General features: G+C 31.4%; 2 non-coding genes across 2 annotated transcripts; both read left to right on the forward strand.

The window, feature by feature from the left end:
- Nucleotides 1-999: 999 nt before the first annotated feature.
- On the forward strand, nucleotides 1,000-1,071 carry TRNAP-UGG (transfer RNA proline (anticodon UGG)). The gene has a single exon. It is a non-coding gene; the product is annotated as a tRNA-Pro (tRNA).
- A 1,625-nt stretch (nucleotides 1,072-2,696) lies between these two features.
- TRNAP-AGG (transfer RNA proline (anticodon AGG)) lies at nucleotides 2,697-2,768 on the forward strand. Its single transcript has one exon. It is a non-coding gene; the product is annotated as a tRNA-Pro (tRNA).
- Nucleotides 2,769-7,100: the final 4,332 nt, after the last annotated feature.

A 7,100-nucleotide genomic window follows, 5' to 3' on the forward strand; every position in this document is an offset into this window, starting at 1 on the left:
TTTCAAGAGATCTAGGAAACACGAGTGATCTTAATTCCATAGTTGTTTAGCGAGATCTTTCTAACACTCCCTTCCATCATTCTTCCTAGTCAAATCTGTCAAAAACAACCGTGTTACCTTCAAAGTCATCTTCACATTTTTATTTCTTTTTCTTTGCATTTCGACTTTACTTTCAAAGGTCAAAACTCTTGAAAACTATTCATGTTGCATTGAACAAGGTACGTTTAAATGAACCTTGATATATTCTTTCCATATTGCATTGATCAAGGTACATCTATGTGAACCTTGATAAAGTTTTTCATATTGCATTGATGAAGGTCCATTTACATGAACTTTCATACAGTTTTTCGATATTGCATTGATCAAGGTCCATTCATATTAACCTTGATACATTTTTTCATGTTGCGTTGATCAATGTCCATTTATATGAACCTTTATTTATACAGTTTTGCCGTATTGCATTGATTAATGTCCATTTATATGAACCTTTATTTATACAGTTTTGCCATATTGCATTGATCAATGTCCATTTATATGAACCTTGATACAGTTTTTCCATATTGCATTGATCAAGGTCTATTTATATGAAGCTTGGTACAGTTTTTCCATATTGCATTGATCAAGGTCCATTTATATGAAGCTTGATACAGTTTTTCTATAATGCATTGATCAAGGTCCATTTATATGAACCTTGATACAGTTTTCCATGTTGCATTGATCAATGTCTATTTATATGAACCTTGATACAGTTTTTCCATAATACATTGATCAAGATCTATCTATATGAACCTTGATCAAGTTTTTTTTTTTCCATATTGCATTGATCAAGATCTATTTATATGAACCTTGATACAATTTTTCCATGTTGCATTGATCAAGGTCCATTTAAATTATCTTTGATTCAGTTTTCCATGTTGCATTGATCAAGGTCCATTTAAATGAAGCTTGATAAATTTTCGTGTTATGATTTAATTATTTTTATCTACCTTTATTAGACGTGGCCTGATGGTCTAGGGGTATGATTCTCGCTTTGGGTGCGAGAGGTCCCGGGTTCAAATCCCGGTCAGGCCCAACCCTCTTTTGATACAGGTGTAACCAAGAAGTATTGTAATCTGTTAAGCATTTCTACCCCCATAATCATATAAATGTTAATAGAAAGGAATTATTTTTTTAAAATATATTCTATATTTTGGCTGAATTTTCAAAATTTATACTCAAAATTTAAGTACTGCCCATTCGAATACATTGATTTTTATATGAAATATTTATTTGCCACAAATTCATTTCTAACGCAAAACTCAATATTACACACAAATTATATATAAATAAATAAATACATATATATACAGTATATATATATATATATATATATATATATATATACTGTATATATATATATATATATATATATATATATATGTATATATATATATATATATATATATATGTGTGTGTATATAAATAATACATACATATATTTATACACACACACTTCATGTGCCCTAAGCTCTATATGCAATAGACTCGTGAGTTCATCTTCCACTTTTAATGTATTATAATTGACTTCGAATTATTCAATCTCAACACTGCACAATAATGGTTAAGCATAAAACATAGAACCCCTCTTCTTTATGTTTTCATGTCCCACTAATTTCTGTAATTCTCACGTTGCAAGTTTTAGTTTATTCTTCAGAAATCTATCTACCCGAAAGTTCAGAGAATTTATACAGTCATATTTGGTGAAAACTGTTACCTAATCGGAATGTTCAACACCATGTGCAGACAATGCCAAATTTCCTAAAAACTCGTGCGAGTTAAAGATCCGGTCAACAATCTTTATCTTAAAAGTTACTTCCAACATGTCTTTAGAAGCAAAAGAATTTCAGTCCCTTAAAGATTGAAAGCTACTTTATTTTATTTTTTTATTTTTACAGAAGTCCAAATTTATGTTCATTCAATAATCCGTGTCAATTCCACAGTTTTGATTCAACATTTGAGTCAATTCCTTTCAGTTCTGCGATTCAACAAGTGTGCCAATTCCTATTAATCCTACTAATGTCAATCCCAGTCAATTACTACAAAGTCAACGCGAGTCAAAAAGCCTGAATCAATTTTTACCAGTTTTATGAGAATCGGCTTGTGGGCTACATTAGCTAATTATTATATATACTTCTTAAATGACAACTGAAATGTCGATTGCGAGTTACAATAATCAATACAAGGTCTCTCATCGAGAATACTTTAGTTTCCCATAACAAAACTTTCTCCCGGCCACCAGTTGACATCAAACTACTTTCCATTGTAGAATCTGTTACCGTGTGTTAAAAGCTGGCATTCTAAGAACATAGTTCTTGTCGTATAAAAACTTTGTTATTATAGTCAAGAAACGGCACATGGTTTTGAATTTAGCACTTCACGCACTGGAACAAGGAACCATGTCCAAAGAATACCATGCCTCATAAATTGAGGTCATTGGAGTTTAACAAATCGAATTCAAGACGAAAGCGATGCTAAACAATTACGTTGATTTACTTCATTGAAATTTATCTTTCATGTTAGTAACCAATCTGAAAACTAAGTCAAACAGAATCTTATCCAGGCAATGATCTTTCAAATAAAACTTGGTCCTGAAGTTATAGCCATTGTCACAGTTACTACTATCTTATGTACATTTTATATTTCCACCGGATTTCGCAGGCCTGATGGTCTAGGGGTATGATTCTCGCTTAGGGTGCGAGAGGTCCCGGGTTCAAATCCCGGTCAGGCCCATGTGTCTACTGTTTTTAATTAACAATATAAATGATGAACAGAGAACAAATATTTCCCTTAGAATCTAAAGAGACTAATAGCGTGAAAATCCAAAAAGTAATCTCGGGAGATGCATTTAACTACATCCACAATATTCAAAGCAAGAATATATTCCTAGACACTCAGGATTAAACAAAGTAGCAACTGGTGTGTGAAAACACCAGGTGTGCAAGTTCTCCCATCAGATTATTTCATAATCCTCGGCGCTTCAATTACCCTAATCGTCAATTTATTTATAAAGTCGCTGATTCCTATATAAGCTCCAACCATTCCTCGTGAAGAATAGGAGGGAAGAGGAAACGGAAAGGAAGAGGATTAAAGCAATTCGTAATGAGCATCAGGATTAAAACAACAACTCCAGCGGTAAGTTGAGAAGGAAAAATGAAGAAATAAATTTTAAGGTGAAATTATAATCTCATCTTTAGTAGATTAACACAAAATAAATATAATGGCATCATGTCATTAGACTAATCAAGCAGCCAGACAACTTATGGATATCCTAGTGCTTCTGCATTCAGCATATATTCCCCTTTACAAACCAATAAAACCTCAAAACTTCCCTTAAAACAATATCAATTCCTATTCGAGAAAAGTCAAATGGTATTCTATTTTACTCTTTCATAATCTCAATAACCTATTGTGGAATTGCAGTAATACTTTAATAGAAATATCACTATTCCACCAGCAAGGTAAAATTATAGAAACTAATTCAATTTCAATAAAAGCTATTAATAGTCTTAATGTCACTAAAGCAGCTTTCACTGTTATGTGAAATAATAATAATCTACAAATAGTCTAAAAGAATGGTATTTTATCACTATCAAAATCTTGAGCGCATGGCCCTTTCAATTTTAAATGGCACTGAATTTATATGCCCTTAAAAGCTACTGATTGAATCTAATTTTTGTACTGGATGTGTGCGTTTTCTCATCTAGACTGTGATTATTAGGGAAAATTTTCAATAAAATTTCATTACTTTTTTTTTTCTTTTTACTAACAGTTCCTCCTTTCGTATTCTATTAACAGCAATAATTACTTAGCCTCAGGAAAAATTACTTCAATTATCGCACATCTTCCTATTACAACATCAATAGCAATCTTTAAAATCAACGTTTGCGAAAACATCTTATATAATTGGCTTCACCAAAAACCCATTCTATCTAATAGGACGGAGAGAGAGAGAGAGAGAGAGAGAGAGAGAGAGAGAGAGAGAGAGAGAGATATTTCATGCATAAATTCTACAATCGAGGTATAATTCCAGACAGATGCAAAAATGCCTAATTTTGAGTTTCTGATTTCGGAACAACCCATCAAAAAGGTTTCACTATAAGTTTTCAGGGGCCATTATGGTAAAATAATATTTTATCATTACTACACTGTGACCTCACTGAAATAAAAAACATTACATTACAACTCAATGTTTCCACAGAACAAAGTTTATATATTAAGAAAAAAAAAAAAAAACAGCAGCAATACAGAAAAAAAAGCAGTGGCTGAGAGTTTAGAAGTGGCGTTGTGTACAACCATCTTAAATTTACAAGTATTATTTCTATTGAATAGTTCAACAAGTGCTGAACAAAAACAAGTAGGCATTATCATTAATGACCTCTAACGCTATATGACACGTGAAATGCTGCTGCTGCTGCTGGATTAATTATATAGTGGAAGGGAAATAAATAACGGCTGTCAAATATACTATTACCAAATACGAAGCTAAAATGAATCATGAAATGAGAACTTTGTTAAAAAAAAAAAAAAAAGACTAGGATGACTTGTTTTGCTCCAGCTTTGGCCAAAAACGTAAAGGAATAGGTTCAAAATCTCAGAAGATTAGTAGAGGCTAAAAGAGAGAGTGAGTTACAAGGAGTCTGGATGTCTCAAAAGACATTTTAGTCCATCTGCGGAGACTCCATTTGCTCTTGGGTAGAGCGACTTGGTTTAAACGTTAAGTGCGTTTCTATGATTTTGTCTAATTTATTCTTGAATTCGTTTACCGTATTACTGTTCACTACATCTGCTAGAATTCAGTTCCATGCATTAGCTACTTTATATGTAAAGAAAAATTACCACATTGAGAGAGAGAGAGAGAGAGAGAGAGAGAGAGAGAGAGAGAGAGAGAGAGAGAGAGAGAGAGAGAGAGAGAGAGAGAGAGAGACGATATATAGCCTATCATAACAAATCCAAATTCTACCCCACCAAACAAAATTTCTTAATTGTCTGGCAACCAAGATTTTATTTTAGTCCAATTAGCCGAATTGAGCCGGGATAAATTGGATTTTTTTATTATTATCATTTATTATTGAATAATGACTCACAAAGGGGAAACATATAGGTCTCAAGTTTCAGGTTTGAGCTGAATGTGAAAAAAAAAAAAAAACTCTAGGAAACCTATTTCAAATGATCGCCCACACTTCTTGGCCTGCTCGAGCGAACACAAACCTATTCTGTCGTAAGATCCCCCTACTCTAACGCCCAAACTAACCCTTATATATCAAACATTAACTCATAAACAGCAGGCCCAAAAACAAACTTTCATTTCGGAGCGTCTTCGTTATTCGCAAAATGCCAGTTTTGAATAAATAACAAATATAAAACAAACGAGCACAATTTCTGACAATCTTACAATCATCAAAGTCAAACATGAATGCTTGTCCTCATCATAAGTGACCATTAACTATGAATTTAATTGATTTTTCTACATACTAGTAGTATATGACTCATTATTTTTTAACAAATTGAAATAAAAAAGTAATATAAGTTGCGATTTCATTAGTCATAATCTTATATGGACAGAGTAGTACATGACTGTCTATATTTCAACAAATTGAAATAAAAAGAAAGTAATATAAGTTGCGAGATATCGAATATGGTATAAATTTTGTCTTGCTAAACAAAACACATTTCTACTTCGACAAGGTTAGCATGACCTCATGATATTCTGAGTTTTGCCTTAAAAATATTCTGAGCTCTGACTTATTAGAATGATTCATAAAATATTTTAAGCTGCCTTATAAGAATGGATTCATAAAATATTCTCAACTCTGACTTATAAGAATGAATTCATAAAATATTCTGAGCTCTGACTTATAAGAATGATTCATAAAATATTTTCAGCTGCCTTATAAGAATGGATTCATAAAATATTCTCAACTCTGACTTATAAGAATGAATTCATAAAATATTCTGAGCTCTGACTTATAAGAATGAATTCAGAAAATATTCTTAGCTCTGCCTATAAGAATGAATTCATAGAATATTCTCAGCTCTGCCTTATAAGAATGAATTCATAAAATAATCTCAGCTCTGACTTAAACGAATAAATTAAAAAATATTCTCAGCTCTGACTTATAAGAATTAATTCAGAAAATATTCTCAGCTCTGTCTTATAAGAATGAATTCATAAAATATTCTCACCTCGCCCTTATAAGAATGAATTCATAAAATATTCTGAGCTCTGACTTATAAGAATGAATTCATAAAATATCTTCAGCTCTGCCTTATAAGAATGGATTCATAAAATATTGTGAGCTCTGCCTTATAAGAATAAATTCATAAAATATATCAGCTCGGCCTTATAGGAATGATTTGATAAAATATTCTCAGCTCTGCCTTATAAGAATGAATTCATAAAATATCAGCTCAATTTTATAAGAATGAATTCTTGAAATATTCTGAACTCTGCCTTATAAGAATGAATTCATAAAATATTTTCAGCTCTGCTTTGTAAAATTGAATTCATAAAATATTTCAGTTTTGCCTTATAAGGATGAATTTATAAAACATATCAGTGCTGCCTTATAAGAATAAATTCATAAAATATTATCAGCTCTGCTTTATAAGAATAAATTCATAAAATATTCTGAACTCTGCCTTACAAAAATAAATTCATAAAATAGTTTCAGCTCTGCTTTGTAAAATTGAATTCATAAAATATTCTCAGATCTTTCTTATAAGAATGAATTCATAGAATATTCTGAGCTCTGTCTTATAAGGATGAAATCATACAATATTCTGAGCTCTGCCTTATAAGAATGAATTCATAAAATATTCTCAGCTCGGCCTTATAACAATGAATTCATATAATATTCTCAGCTCTGGCTATAAGAATGAATTCATAAAATATTCTAAGCTTTGTCTTATAAGAATCAATTCATAAAATATTATGAGCTCTGCCTTATATGAATGAATTCATAGAATATTCTGAGCTCTGACTTATAAGAATGAATTCATAAAATCGTGTGAGCTCTGACTTATAAGAATGAATTCATAAAATCGTGTGAGCTCCGACTTAT

Source organism: Palaemon carinicauda, chromosome 30 (genome assembly GCF_036898095.1).
Source record: "Palaemon carinicauda isolate YSFRI2023 chromosome 30, ASM3689809v2, whole genome shotgun sequence".
Taxonomy (NCBI): Eukaryota; Metazoa; Arthropoda; class Malacostraca; order Decapoda; family Palaemonidae; genus Palaemon; species Palaemon carinicauda.